Source organism: Ovis canadensis, chromosome 1 (genome assembly GCF_042477335.2).
Source record: "Ovis canadensis isolate MfBH-ARS-UI-01 breed Bighorn chromosome 1, ARS-UI_OviCan_v2, whole genome shotgun sequence".
NCBI classification, from domain to species: Eukaryota; Metazoa; Chordata; class Mammalia; order Artiodactyla; family Bovidae; genus Ovis; species Ovis canadensis.
The window spans coordinates 189,645,692-189,661,203 of NC_091245.1; the positions used below are offsets into that span (position 1 = coordinate 189,645,692).

General features: G+C 39.7%; 1 protein-coding gene across 7 annotated transcripts in view; it reads left to right on the forward strand.

Annotated features, from left to right (window-relative positions):
- Positions 1-15,512, forward strand: part of SLC15A2 (solute carrier family 15 member 2) — a 131,966-nt gene that overhangs the window by 43,756 nt on the left and 72,698 nt on the right. The window contains exon 1 of one of the 7 annotated variants that reach the window (XM_069555448.1): positions 14,992-15,423. The exons of 5 other annotated variants lie outside the window; for them this stretch is intronic. The gene's annotated coding sequence lies outside the window, so the exon portion shown is untranslated. Of the gene's footprint in view, positions 1-14,991; positions 15,424-15,512 lie in introns of those variants that run through there. One more of the 7 variants, XM_069555430.1, reaches the window with a different exon arrangement.

The following is a 15,512-nucleotide window of genomic DNA, read 5'->3' on the forward strand; positions in this document are numbered from 1 at the left end:
TCTCCTCCTGCCCCCAATCCCTCCCAGCATCAGAGTCTTTTCCAATCTGCTAATTTCTATGTAAGTTTTCCTGAATCCTTTTGCTTCCATGGTTTAATTCAATGTAATGGACTTTTTTTTTTTTTTAACCTGAGAGACATTATATCAGTCATTAAGTATTCATCAAACTGAAGATTTTTAGTTTATTTCATGGCTCTTCATAGAGCCTAGTTCAGTCCTTTCACAACTGTTTTTCCAATTCTGAAAAATATCCTTTGCTTGAAATTCAATGGTAGACAAGAATCCCTCTTAATATGTGTTATCTGAAGCCAAATATGTACAACATTCCAGAAGAGGTTGGACCATAAGAACTAGAACCTGCCTTTTTCCCAACAATACACTTCTGTTTTATGCAGCCTTAGGTAACATTAGATGTTTTAGGCAACTATATTACAATATAGGTTTACATTTTGAACACATGTTGGTTAAAACTCAAAAACTTAGAGTTTTTAAAATTCATTTTTGAGTTTCACTTATTCCATTCATCTAGGTGTTAGAAAAAAAAAGATGAGTAATCTGCTATACCTGTGTGCAAGCTTACCTCACTTATCTTGACTGGCTGTCTTAGAGACTGCATGGGGCCTGAGGAAGTCATGAGTATTGAAGAAGAGCAATATGGACAGTACAACAGGACTTGAGTAAGTTAGTCAAGTATGAACAGGTAGAGGATGCCGTCCCAGGAAGCTAGGGATCAGATCATGTGGGGCTTTGTGGCCATGGTAAGACATTATGATGGTATTCTAAGTCCCATGTGAAACCATTGGAGGTTCAGAACATGGGAGTGACATAATCTGACTCTCTCAGTTCACTGGTTGCTAAGTACAGAATTGTCTATAAGTAGGAAATAGTGGAAACAAAGAGAATCTAAGTAAAACATGATTGTTATTTGGACAAGGTGGTAGCAGTGGAGGTGGGAAGAAGTGGTTTGACTTGGAATTTATCATTAAGGAAGGACAGACATGAATTGAGTATGGTCTACGTACATGATTTGAAAGAAAGAAATTCTGTCAGATTTGAAGGCTCAAGTAATGAGGATGAATATTGGTGCAATTGTCTGAGACTAGGGAAGACTAGAGTAAAAACTGATTTGGGGTATTAAGTAACCAAGAGTTTTGTGGCATGTTGAACTTCTGATCCCAATAGGGTATCCAACTGGGGCTGGGTATGTAAACTTGAAAGTCATCAGCATATAGATGGTATTTAAAGGCATGCCATGGGAGGAGATAGCCTAAATGTCATAGCGAATGTTATAATAAATGTTATACAGAAGGGCTTCAAGGAGTACTCCTGGAGTTTTACAACATTAGAGATCTAGAAGAGGAGGATCCAGAAAATTATGAGAATGGGTGATTTATGAAGTAAAAGGAAAATGAGGAGAGTGTGATTTAATTATACATTCTTCATTACAATTAGATAAAACTAAAATGAAAAACGAATTTTTTTTTACCTAAAGGAAGCACATGGAAACTTGGGTTCTGCTAATTTCTATGTATGTTTTCCTGAATCCTTTTGCTTCCATGGTTTAATTCAATGTAATGGACCTTTTTTTTTTTTTTTTTAACCTGAGAGACATTATATCAGAAGCTATGGGCGAACTAAATGGGAATAGAGTCCTTAATCTTAAGGAGCCTGCAGAAGGAAGAGAAGGCATATACATAAATAGCTATCATGTAAATAAAAACTAGTGTAATAAATCTCATTTGTTTAGCAATTTACTTTTCATGTGCATTATTTCAGTCCTGTTTACTGAAGACAGAATGTCACCTATGCCAAGGAAATTACAAAATGTTACAAAAATTCATAAGGAAAGTTTACTTCTGGCCACAGGAATTGAGGAAGGATTCATGGAACAGATATCGTTTTAGGCTTCACTTTGAAGGTGACTAGAATTTGGACATGGAAGTGAGGGATAAGAGAGCACTCCAGGTAGCAAGATTCCAACACAAGCAGAGGTTAAGAGGCAGGAAAACACAACATTGGGAAGATGATGAGTAGCCTAATTTGTGTGGAGCAGTGTGTGTGCATAGAAGTAGTGGGAGATAAGGCTGTAGAGTATATAATATGTTGGAGTCTTCTATATCCATAGACATAAACATTAACACCAATTCTTTGACACCTTTTTAAAGTGCCAAAGATCTCCATTTTATTTTAGCTGGGGTAACTCAGTCATCCTCAAACTCAACTATATCTTAAAGCTTCCTTTGGTCATCATTTCCTCTCTGTTTACAGAACTTCTGAGTCGTTCATTACTGGTGAGTCTGCTGGTGACAGATTTTCTTAGTTTTTCTTCATTTAAGAATGCCTTTATTTGCTCTTCATTCCTGAAGTATATTTTCCCTATATATAGATGTAAGATTAACAGGTTTTTTTCAGCACTTCGAGGATGTTGTACTACTTTATGTTTGGTTTCAGGTTTTAAAAAAATTGCTATTTAGGGTGCAGATGCTGCAGTCATGAGTTTGAGCTGCACAGCCTGGGTAGAATCACTTTGCATAACCAACTTAACATGTCAAAAATATCTGCTGTCATTTGAATCATTTTTCCATTATAGACAATGTGTCATTTTCTCTGCAACTGCTTTCAAGATTTGTTTTTTTTCTTTTTCTTTTTTCTGGCTTTTTGAGGTTTGGTTAATGATGTGTCATGGCTTGAATTTTTTCTTTTAGTTTATCCTTTTTATGATTCCCTAGTCTTTTTGAATCTGTAGATTAGTGTCTTTTATCGAACTTGAAGAGTTTTCATCCTTTGACTATTTCTTTCAATAATTTTTCAGCCCTACTCTCTTTCTCCTCTGCTTCTGGGTCTCTCATGACATAAACGTTAGATCTTTTTTTTTCTTGTCTCATATGCCCCTGAGTCTCTGTTCATTTGCTGTTGTTGACAGGATAGCTAAGATGAATCTGTTTTTCAGTTTACTGATTCTTTACTCTGTCATCTCTAGTCTACTGTTGAGCACATCTAGTCAGTTTTGTGTCATTTACTGTAATTTTCAGTTTCATAATTTCTCTTTTATAGTTTTATTTCTTTGCGGATGGTTTCTACTTTATCATTTGTTTAAAGAATATGTGTAATTGCTAGTTAAAATATTTTTACAACTGCTGTTTTACAGTCATTGTCAGATAATTCCAACATCTGAATCATCTCATTGTTCAGTTCAGTTCAGTTGCTCAGTCGTGTCCGAGGGACTGAGGTCACTTTTTGTGACCCAATGAACCGCAGCATGCCAGGCCTCCCTGTCCATCACCAACTCCCAGAGTCTACCCAAACCCATGTCCATGTGTCAGTGATGCCATCCAGCCATCTCATCCTCTGTCATCCCCTTCTCCTGCCCCCAATCCCTCCCAGCATCAGGGTCTTTTCAAATGAGTCAGCTCTTCGCATCAGATGGATGCGAAGTATTGGAGTTTCAGCTTCAATATCAGTCCTTCCAATGAACACCTAGGACTGATCTCCTTTAGGATGGACTGGTTGGATCTCCTTGCAGTCCAAGGGACTCTCAAGAGTCTTCTCCAACAACACAGTTCAAAAAGCATCAATGGTGCTCAGCTTTCTTCACAGTCCAACTCTCACATCCATACATGACCACTGGAAAAACCATAGCCTTGACTAGACCTTTATTGGCAAAGTAATGTCTCTGTTTTTTAATACTCTATCTAGGTTGGTCATAACTTTCCTTCAAAGGAGCAAATGTCTTTTAATTTCATGGCTGCAATCACCATCTGCAGTGATTTTGGAGCCCAGAAAAATAAAGTCAGCCACTGTTTCCATTATTTCCCCATCTATTTGCCATGAAGTGATGGGACTGGATGCCATGATCTTCGTTTTCTGAATGTTGAGCTTTAAGCCAACTTTTTCACTCTCTTCTTTCACTTTCATCAAGAGGCTCTTTAGTTCTTCTTCACTTTCTGCCATAAGGGTGGTGTCATCTGCATATCTGAGGTTATTGATATTTCTCCTGGCAATCTTGATTCCAGCTTGTGCTTCTTCCAGCCCAGTGTTTCTCATAATGTACTCTGCATAGAAGTTAAATAAGCAGAGTGACAATATACAGCCTTGACGTACTCCTTTTCCTATTTGGAGCCAGTCTGTTGTTCCATGTCCAGTTCTAACTGTTGCTTCCTGACGTGCATATAGGTTTCTCAAGAGGCAGGTCAGGTGGTCTGGTATTCCCATCTCTTTCAGAATTTTCCACAGTATATTGTGATCCTTATTGTTGGCATTTGCTAATTGTCTTTTCTCATTAAAGTTGTGATTTTCCTGGTTCTTAGGTTGGTGAGTTATTTTCAATTATATCTTGTACATTTTTGTTGTTAGACTCTGCATGCTACTTAATCTTTTTCTTTTTTGACAAGAATTCACCTTATTTAGGTGTACTGCTCAGGCCAGGTGGGGGGTGGATTTTCGGCTCCCCAATGGTCCTATGACAACCCTGGCTCCTATGATACCAATGAGTACTATCTCATTGCTGCTGGGTTTAAGGTTCAGCTCCCTTCTGGGCCCCATGACAGCAGAGGGGAGACTAGAGTGCCACTAACACCACCCCTTTCACCTCTTTTACTGGGTGGGTGTTGAACTTCAGTTCTCTGATGAGCTCTACTCAAACGAGGGATGGAAAGATGGTAAGAATGGAGAAAGTGGACAGCCAATATGCCCACTTCATTCCATCTCTTTGCTGCCTGGTAGAGGAATAAGTTCAGCAAACCTCTGGGCTTTCCAACACAAGGGCAAAAGGGAAAAAAAGTGCTGACTTGTATTAGCTTCAACCACTTCCTTTTGCTGCCTAGCTTATAGGGGTGGAAGCTCTCAGCTCCTTGCTTGGTCATACTGACACTACCCTAGCAGTAGTGGAATTAGAATAGTGCTTGCTACCACTGACCTTGTGAACACATGCTAGTGAAAAGAATCACATTCCAGCATCGGTTCAGGGATCAAAGTTTAACTCCCTACTCAGTCCCATAGACACCATAATGGAGGTGTTTGGCTGCAGTAGGGTTGGTATTGCAAAAAACATTTTCTATTCTGCTCTCTTGGTCTTTTTCTAGTTCCTTTGCTGTGTGAACACTCATTATGGAGGTCTTTTTTGGCTGCATCATTGGTGGTTCCAGTCTGTAGGTTCTCCAGGACCCTGGCTGAGATATATAGGAAAGAAAAGAAAACCTAGGGATTCCTGTGAGTTTACTTTCTAAAAACTCAAATACAATGTGATTGTCCTTTTTGGACCTTTCCTTTCTTCAACAGTCTATACTAGAGGTCTTAGTAACAGTGAGATTAATGCTTGGCATCTAGGAAGGGTTTATAAGGTCTTGTGCAATTCCTGAGAAATTAGGAGTCCTGTATGGTGGTACATAGCTTGTGTTGCAACATGTAGCTTGAGTGGTGGATTGAGTACTCCTTCCTAGGTTATGCCATACCAAAGAAAACCAGAACATTTGCTGTTAACACATCAGGTTTCTGCATTGCTGTAGTGCCCTTAGAGGTGCCAGGACTTGAAATGGATTTAGTTCTAACTAAAGGTAAATTTCTTATTGCTCTGGTTAGGGAGACAGCTTTGTACTACAAAAAACTTGGACTCAAGATTAGTAAACACTACTTTGAATCTCTATTTACTACTGTGGGTATTTTGCAAGGTTTCTTAATATGCCAGAGACTAAAGTAAATGGTCATAATAACTGTCAATAGAGTTTCTCAGTGAAGAGACTAAAACAAAATGTATGCAAAGCATTGAGGATACACAAAGTACTCCATAAATACTACAATCACTATGTTAAGTTTTAATCTGTAAGAAAGTTCAGGTCTTCAATAAGTCAGAACCTTGTTGGTGTAAACCTGCGTTGGGCTAACTTCAACTATATTCTCTGCAATATTCAATTACAGAAACTCAAAAGGAGCCAGAATTCTATTAATGAGGCCCAGCAGGCTCTGAGTCTTTGATATTAAGTTCACTAAAGACTAGGATCATATCTTATATTTCCTTTACATTCTCCACAAGATTCTCCATGCCCAAACCTCTCTCTTAGAGAACCTGACCAACAACAAACCAAAAGAAGGAAAGCCCTGGGTAATAAGTGACTCTACTATCCTTGGAGTTTGGACCAAGGGTGAATATTGCCCAAGCAGGGCTCATCAAAATCTCTCAATTTAGAATGGAGACAAAGGTTCAGAGTCAGGTGGTGTAGGACATTCAAACTGAATGATGTGTAGGCTTTAAGGGGTCAGTGGTGGTGGCAGTATGGCAACTTTTGTGTGAGCAAAAATTACACAGGGGAAAGATTAGAATCCTGTAAAAGAATGTGGTCAACTGAGAGGACAGGTGAGCAGATACAGAGAGAAAAGTTCAAGCATGAGGACACACAACTTAGAAGTGAAACAAAAAGAGCAATAGAAAGAGACAAGAACAGAAAAGAGGACAGACATCCAGGGAAAAGTGAGAATGAAAAGAGAACAGGATATCAGGAACACAGGAATTGGAATGGTCATTCTAGGAGAATTCAGATGGCTCCAGGAATCTGTTAACTGCAGATACCAATGAGCTCTGCTGCCAGAAGTCTAGTCCCTTCACCCTTGACTGATGGTGCCAGCCTTGCTTGAAGATCCTGAAATGACCCCACTTGAGGTGATTACCAGGAAAGTGAGGCCAGCTCATTCCCTGCCCAGCTCTCCTTTACTGCCTCCACATCTTCAGTGAGAGGCAGATCCTAAAATGCTTGTGGTACCAACTACCCAGTCAGTTTTGGGAGCAAGAGCCTTGCATGCCAGAAGAGTTATCAAATTCCACTATTGCTTATCAGCAAAACCCTGGTGGAATATACATGGAACTGAATTATGAGGGTATTACACTAGAAATAGGGGGAAAGAATTTCAATTAGGCTAAAAATATATACTTGAGTGGGTAGCCTTTCCCTTCTCCAGGGGATTTTCCCAACCCAGGGATTGAACCCAGGTTTCCCACATTGCAGGTGAATTCTTTACCAGCTGAGCCACAAGGGAAGTCCAAGAATACTGGAGGGGGTAGCCTAACCCTTCTCCAGAAGATCTTCCCAACCCAGGAATCGAACCAGAGTCTCCTCCATTACAGGCAGATTCTTTACCAACTGAGCTATCAGGGAAGCCCAAAAATTATTATATAGGTGCACTTACCAGAGATTCTGCATTCAATGTACTATCAAAAGCAGTTGGTAGAGTTCTAATTATTTTATCATTTTGTAGATTGAGAATTACATCTACCTCTCACTTAGGCTGAGTTGAGATGCCAGGAATCCACAACAGAGGAAGGAATCGAAAGATTTAGGGAGATGAAAATGCCAGAGTGGATTTGTTATGTATTACCCTCTCAGTTATCCCTACCCCGAGGACCTGGTTGTCATAAGAACATTGAGAAATACATTAATGAAGGTAATGCCAACATATTTGAAACACACCACAGTGGCTGTCTTCTATAGATCATAGATAAAGGTGGAAAATACTGATATTGAAATAGATTCTATGATTTAAATAAGGATGATGACAGCATGTAGTGGCATAGATGATACAGAGCATCAAATTACCAGAAAAAAAATCCGCCCTGCTTATTTTAATAGGCAGAAGGGCTGGCATGTGTAATCATAACAGTTTGACCCATAGGAATTCTTGGTGCTGAATAACTGATCACAGGTTTCCTAGATCTGAAATAAGGAGGGTCATCATTGCTTACCTAGGTAAACAAAGTTTCTCTGAAGTAAAGGCTTTTTGGTGAGCATTTACATAGGACCTATCTCACAATCTGAGTTCATTCTGAGAAATCCCTTTACATACCTCCTTCAACACACCAAATTGATACCAGTCATCAGTATCTTGTTCATGTCCCTGACTATCCTGCCAAGTCATTTGCCCCGTCCTTGCTTTAGTATAAGAGCTGCTCCATAGGCCAGCTTTCCTGTGGGCAAAAGGAGCAATGAGATGTCCTATTTAAAATTCTGTCCATTGGATGGAATTTCCTATTCTTTTACTGAAGGGCTACTCCTGCAGCATTGCAGAAGTCATCTCTAGCTTTCATGCAAACCTGTGTATAAATCAGGCTCAGATTTTTTTATTCTTCAATTAACTGGCCCTGGAGAACACTCCATGTGGCTTAAGCATAGAGTGAGGGCAGGATGGCAATGCAATGGGAGTAGCACACCAGGAGTGAGAGCTACCTGCTTATCCAATTTACACTTGCTCAAGCCCAGTCTCAAATATAGCACATGATTCAGGAGTGTTACTGGGCATACCTGACTCTATGGCTTGGTAGATCAACACTCAATTCATGTGGGGCAGCTGGTGTTCTACAGTCAAATGAGGATTCAGTCTCTACCACAGCCCACTAGCAAGTCAAAATGAGGATAATTACTTTTCAAAATAGGCACGATTTTGCTCAAAACCCCTATGAGCCTCTACTCTGAATCTCCTATCAGGGCTTTCACAAATTCATACAGCATCTTTATCAGTCATAGGTATTTTGCAAACTATTGGTCTCACTGACCACAAATAATCATCTATCATTCAAACTAGGACAGTTTTGAGAGTAAAAGTGGACACTAGTAATAAACATATTGGGATAACAGGCATAAATTAAAACTATCTTGAGATATATGACCATCCAGTCATAAAAGCCAAGTGATTAATTTGTTTACTAGGTATTTGTGACCAGCCAGAGTACATACTGAAAGATGAATCCAGGAAATTTTGATACCTTTCAATTCTAAGTTACCTTCGATTAGGCTATTGAATTTCAAGGTAAGAAATTTTCAAGTATTAAGGCAGAAAAAGGAAATAATTTAATTACTTCCTAAACTTGGATGATTTGTTATAACAGATTACTGGATTTTATACACCAAGTTCCCAATTCAGTAGCTATAAAACAGGGCCTGAATTTGTATTTTAATATATTCCCATGTGATGTTAATGCTGCTGATCCAGGGACCATAAATTAAGAACCAGTGATCTACTGAGAAGAGGAAAAACAGAAACCCAAGATTGTCATGCTTTTCCACAGAAACACTCAATAGCAGAGGATAATGGAGCAGTTGCTAACATATTCTAAAGAAAAAATTATACCAAAATATGGTTAAATTTTTAAGACCACTGATAGCTTTCATAAATGTAAGGAAGACTGCCTGTTTGATAGAGAACCTCTTGCAAAAGCTGTGTGATGATGAAATCCAGATAAGAAATGATGAATAAAAACAAAGAACTCAGGAATGGAGAAGCTCACTAATTATGAGAATGATTATTGTAAAGCAGATTATAAACTTTGATAAAATAATACTTACTTAAATACAGATAGAATAATATATCTCATCTCTAAGTGTTGAAATATATAAACCAAAATTTGAGCCTCTCCAGTGAAAGTCAAAGTGGAGAGTGAAAAGTTGGCTTAAAGCTCAACATTCAGAAAACGAAGATCATGGCATCTGGGCCCATCACTTCATGGGAAATAGATGGGGAAAGAGTGTCAGACTTTATTTTGGGGGGCTCTAAAATCACTGCAGATGGTGACTGCAGCCATGAAATTAAAAGACGCTTACTCCTTGGAAGAAAAGTTATGACCAACCTAGATAGCATATTCAAAAGCAGAGACATTACTTTGCCAGCGAAGGTCCATCTAGTCAAGGCTATGGTTTTTCCAGTGGTCATGTATGGATGCGAGAGTTGGACTGTGAAGAAAGCTGAGTGCCGAAGAATTGATGCTTTTGAGCTGTGGTGTTGGAGAAGACTCTTGAGAGTCCCATGGATTGCAAAGAGATCCAACCAGTCCATTCTGAAGGAGATCAGCCCTGGGATTTCTTTGGAAGGAATGATGCTAAAGCTGAAACTCCAGTACTTTGGCCACCTCATGCCAAGAGTTGACTCACTGGAAAAGACTCTGATGCTGGGAGGGATTGAGGGCAGGAGGAGAAGGGGACGATAGAGGATGAGATGGCTGGATGGCATCACCGACTCAATGGATGTGAGTCTGGGTGAACTCCAAGAGTTGGTGATGGACAGGGAGGTCTGGTGTGCTGCGATTCATGGGGTCACAGAGTCAGACAAGACTGAGCGACTGAACTGAACTTAGGAAGGGCATTGCTGTTAATTTAAAAGGAAACTAAACAAGATCAATAAAAGGTCCTAAAAGTACTTTCTTTATTCAGACACTATGTTGTAAATCACTTTTTATTCTGAAAAAAGAATCTAGAGAGTATAGTATATTTAGGACCTAAGAATCTAAAGAACAGTTGTATTTACTAATTGAGGTTCAGATGAGGTCTTCATAAATACAAAACCTGACTATGCTCTATCTTACCTACAATTTCTCAGCACAATTTACCTGCTAGTCAAGGTAAGAAATTACTCTTGTGCTGTCAAACTGTCTTAATGTCTCATCTGAAATGTAAATCTTTATGTGTGTCAAGAATTGTGAAATATGTTTGAGATAATGAAAAGAAGTATGAACACCAGACTAGTTCCTGTCTTGATGTATCAGATCTTAAAATGAACACTAAGAACTCTGCCCATGACACCATCCCAAGAAAAGTGCATCATTTTACTCTACAGTTATTAAAGACCAGAATAGCTTTTGATTTTTTGACATTTTAACATTTCAAAGTATATTCCCAAAAGATTATATGTAGATTTTTAAAAATTAGAATATAGCCATGATCTAACCTAAATAATCATGATTCCCTGATTTTATAAACATCTAGTCAGTGCTCCCATTTCCAATTTTTTTGAACTTTTAAAACTTTATTTGAATTGAGATCCAAATAAAAGTCACAAATTATAATTGGTTACCTTTTAAATTTCTTTTCATCTATGGATTTCTACTCTACCTTTTCTCCCCTTCGCAATTTATTGGTTGATGAAACTATGTCAATTGTCCTATGAACTTCCCATAGTCTAGCTTTGCTAACTTCATTCATGGGGTGGAGTTTAATGTTCTTCTGAGTTTCTACAAATTGGTAGTTGGTGATCCAGGGTCAAAATGATTCTTGCTTGAATTTTTGGCATATACATGTAATATGTGAGGTTATGATGAGCCATTATGATAAAGTACTTAATATCTAGCTGACTCTCCTTTTGATATGTTTACAGTGATGGAGAATTTACTAAATGTTGCAAAATAGCACTATTCTATCATACCCTTTTCATTTATTAGTTGGAATATGTTTATAAAGAAAAATTTTCAGCTTCTACTCTATGACTGCATGAGGGGAGAGACCATGTTATTTAGCTTTCCACTACATACTCAGTGTCTAAAATAGTGCTGACACACAGTAAATGTTCAATTAGTATTTATCTGATAAATAAATGACAATTTATCTGCTTCTTTACTTCTGGAAAGTAGGATGAAAAATTATTCTAGATGAGAGTGTGTGTCACAATAGGAAATAAGAAATGGATTACATTCATAATTCTTTTACTAGCTATGTAATTTTAGGGGAAAGTTGTATAAAGGCCATTAATTTTATCCATGTTCTGAATATAACTGTGGTATAAAAGTAACACAGCAAAAAGTTGATTGCTATAGTTACTCTTCATAATAATGAAAGTATTTTCTTCCTATTATTCTAGCGTATGGTTAATAGGCGTTTAAATAGACATGAACAAATATAACTATAATCAAAAAAGAAATGTGTCACATTAGATCAAAAGAATCCCTTTAATCCAGTAAACTACCTTGGCCAGTTTCACTGAAAGAAAGGGCATGTAATCTTCATTGCTCCAACCTCAAAGGATAGTGCTCCACTCCTATACTTATTACTTTCTTTTAAAAGCCCATTAGATAATGCCACCCATAAATTCATGGCCTCTGAGACTGGTGAAGAAAATTTACCTTTAAGTCACTACAAAATTCTGGCATAGGTGTTTTTCTATTCTTACATATAAAATATGTGTGTGTGTGTGTACATATATATACACATGACTCTTGAGAGTCCCTTAGACAGCAAGAAGATCAAACCAGTCAATACTAAAGGAAATGCACCCTGAATACCCACTGGAAGGACTGATGCTAAAACTGAAGCGAAACTCCAATACTCTGGCACCTGATGCGAACAGCCGACTCAGTGGAAAAGACCCTGTCGCTGGGAAAGAGTGAAGACAGAAGAGGAACAGGGAGATAGAGGATGAGATGATTGGATGGCATCATTGATTCAATGGACATGAACTTGGGCAAACTCCGGGAGATGATGAGGGTTAGGGAGGCCTGATGTGCTGCGGTCCATGGGGTTGCGAGGAGTTGGACATGACTTGGCAACTAAACAACATAGATGTATGCATGGATGCATGGATGTGTGTACATATATATACATTTTAACAAGTTTTCAGTTTAGGCCATAATATCTTCTCTATGGTTTTACCATACTTTTGTGACTTTTATGTAGTCAAGCATAACAATCTTTCCCTCTATGACTTCTGCCTTTGCTATCATGCTTAGAAAGGTCCTCCCTACCCTAAGAGCTAAAATATAATCTCCTAAATTTTTATACTCTTTTTGTGATTTTATTTTACTTATATCTTCATTTACTTACAGCTTATCTTCAATACATATGTTATTTTTCTGAATAGTATATGATAGGAAATTTTAAAGTGAGATATGGTTACAGATTGGTGAAAAAAGAACAAATGCACAAAGCTGTCATAAATTCCTAACGTAATTTATCATGAATGGATACAAGAGAAGCAACCTGAAATATCACTTCAATATATTTAGAATTTTATTTAATTAATTTGTTTCTTCCTGGGCTAAAACAATATTGTTCATTTAAATATATGTTTAGAGAAAATTCACATTAGAAGGTAAGCTTCACAAGGGCAAAACTCATAACATTCCTGGTGGCTGCCTTCTTATCTCTTTGGTTCACTGCTATATTCCCAGAGGTTAGACTTGTGCTTGGAATGTGGTATGTACTTATTATTTATACAGGTTGAAAGAATGATTAAATGCACAAACTTGGGTATTCCAAAACCTCAATTTCTTGACGCTCTACTTTTCTCCTTGTTATAAAATGGAAACCTCAGATTTTAAAAGGTTGAAAGCCTTTTTAAAGTAAAGTCGGCTTAAAACACTGTTCCTGCCCTCTGGCTACCATGATAAAACATCACTGAAACATCATCATCGTACCAAACATGACTAGGGCTCTATGTTAGATGTAAAATTCTAGGATTTTATTATAGTACAGATTCCCCGCTCACATTCTGGTTAGGAAATAAAGTGTCCACACACACCCATATATACACATAGGTAAAATAAAATATGCATATATATGTTAAATGCCAAATAGATAAGAATACCAGAGAGTCAGAGGACTAGGCTTCCATGAACAAGTCTTCTTACCTGTGAACAAAATCATAATTCCTACCTCATAAAATAATTCAAGACTTAGAAAAGAAAGCAGCCACCAAAGATGGCTTTTAATGTTGCATGACACTAAAGTCTCAAAAATAATAACCTTTCAGAGCTTTTATTTATAGCACAAACTATTTTAAATGCTTTCTTGTACTAACTCATCTGGGCTTCTCTGGTGGTCCAGCGGGTAAAGAATCTGCCTGCAAAGCAGGAGACACAGGTTTGATCCCTGGGTCAGGAAGATCCCCTGGAGAAGGGAATGACTACCCACTCCAGTATTCTTGTCTGGAGAACTCCATGGACATAGGAGCCTGGTGAGCTCGAAGAGTCCTTTGGGTCGCAAAGAGTCAGAAACGACTGAGCAACTTTCACTTCTTCACTAACTCATTTAATCTCTCAACAATTGTAAAGTATAAGTACTATTATCCCCCCCCCCCCCCAATTTTAATGATGAGCATACTAAACTTTGGTTTGTACAAGTCACACTGTAGAGTATGAGGATAAAGTTTCAAAGATTCTGGCTCCAGAACCTGAGTGCTTAATACCACAGGAAACAATCTAAGTATACTTTTAAAAAGCAGAATTTAGAGAAGCAGATAGGCTGAGGGAGCCACATTCATCTACCTGCCAGGAACAATAAATGAAAAATTTGGCGAAGATAGCAGATAAATAAGGAAGTTTTCTGATTACACTATCACCTTTAAAAGCCACCACTGTTAAGGCTTTTAAAACTTTCTTTTGTGTTTCTTCTCTACTATAGCACATCTCTCTTCTTTACCCTTAAAGTCATGAACTTCTGACAGGGGGAAAAAAAGACAATTATTTTTCAATGATTAATGCTACTACCCTGCCACACGCTCTGACCTTGATCTACTGAGAATCTTTTCTAAGAGGCCGTGTCCTTAATGCCGCCAAGGATCTCTGTGAAGGAAAGAAATGAAGGCGGCAGGCAGCCCAATGTAATCTAGCTGCAACTGATCCTAAGCATCTTCAGATCCTAACTCTGAACCTTTTTTACTCACATTTCTTAACACCCCCTTCCCCACTTCAATCCCTCCCCCCATCCAAATAACAACTGCTGAGGTAACAGGGTCGCTTCCAGTCAGGTCCATAGACTGCGCTCTGAGACCACGGGCTCCCTTACTCCGGATTCTAGACTCGGCTTTGGCTTCGGACATCAGGCTTCACGCCCAGGCTCCGGCCCTCCCCCTCCTCAGTTTCCACATCACATTGCCTCAAAAAGGCCAGTTCTCCTTCAAAAAGCTCCTAAAAGCCGGGCTGCTTGGTCCAGAAGCCTGTGGTCCTGCCCTCCGGGTATCCCAGGGCCTCCTCCTTCCCAGACCCCACTTGAAGTCGGCTACCTCATTCCCGCCTCGCAACGCTGCACCAAAGAACTTGGCTCCCAGCACGTTACCTCAGAGGCGTGGCCTCCCGGGGGCTGCGTGCGTCGCAACGGGTGAAGTTGGCGCAGGGACCGGGAGCCTCCCGGGCCAGGGGCGGGGCGCCCTTCCTCAGGAAGCGAATCAGCGCCCAGTGGGACGGCGCTCGGCTGGCGCGGGGCGGAGTCCGTAGTGGCTGCACTCCGCAGCATCAAGCGCAGCTGGTTCAAGCTGAGTTGGCAACTGGACGGAGAAGGCAGTGGCAACCCACTCCAGTACTCTTGCCGGGAAGGTCCCATGGATGGAGGAGCCTGGTAGGCTGCAATCCACGGGATCGCTAGGAGTCGGACACGACTTCACTTTCACTTGCATGTATTGGAGAAGGAAATGGCAACCCACTCCAGTATTCTTGCCTGGAGAATCCCAGGGACGGGAGAGCCGGGTGGGCTGCCGTCTATGGGGTCGCACAGAGCCGGACACTACTGAAGCGACTTAGCAGCAGCAGCAGCAGTGGGCGCTAACGGCCGAGGCAAAGTCAGAGCCACAGGAGAAGGATGAATGGAGCAGCTGGACCTTCGCATATTGACAGCCGCGAGCGAGTTCTCAAGTTAGGGGGCAGTTTTGAGAAGCAACCGCGTTGCGCCTTCCACACTGTGCGCTGTGAGTGAGGACTCCCGAGGGGAAAGGGAGGAGTTCTGGTTTTGGGGGTGCAGAAGCACAACTCTCTCCAAGTCGTGTTCGAACAGATC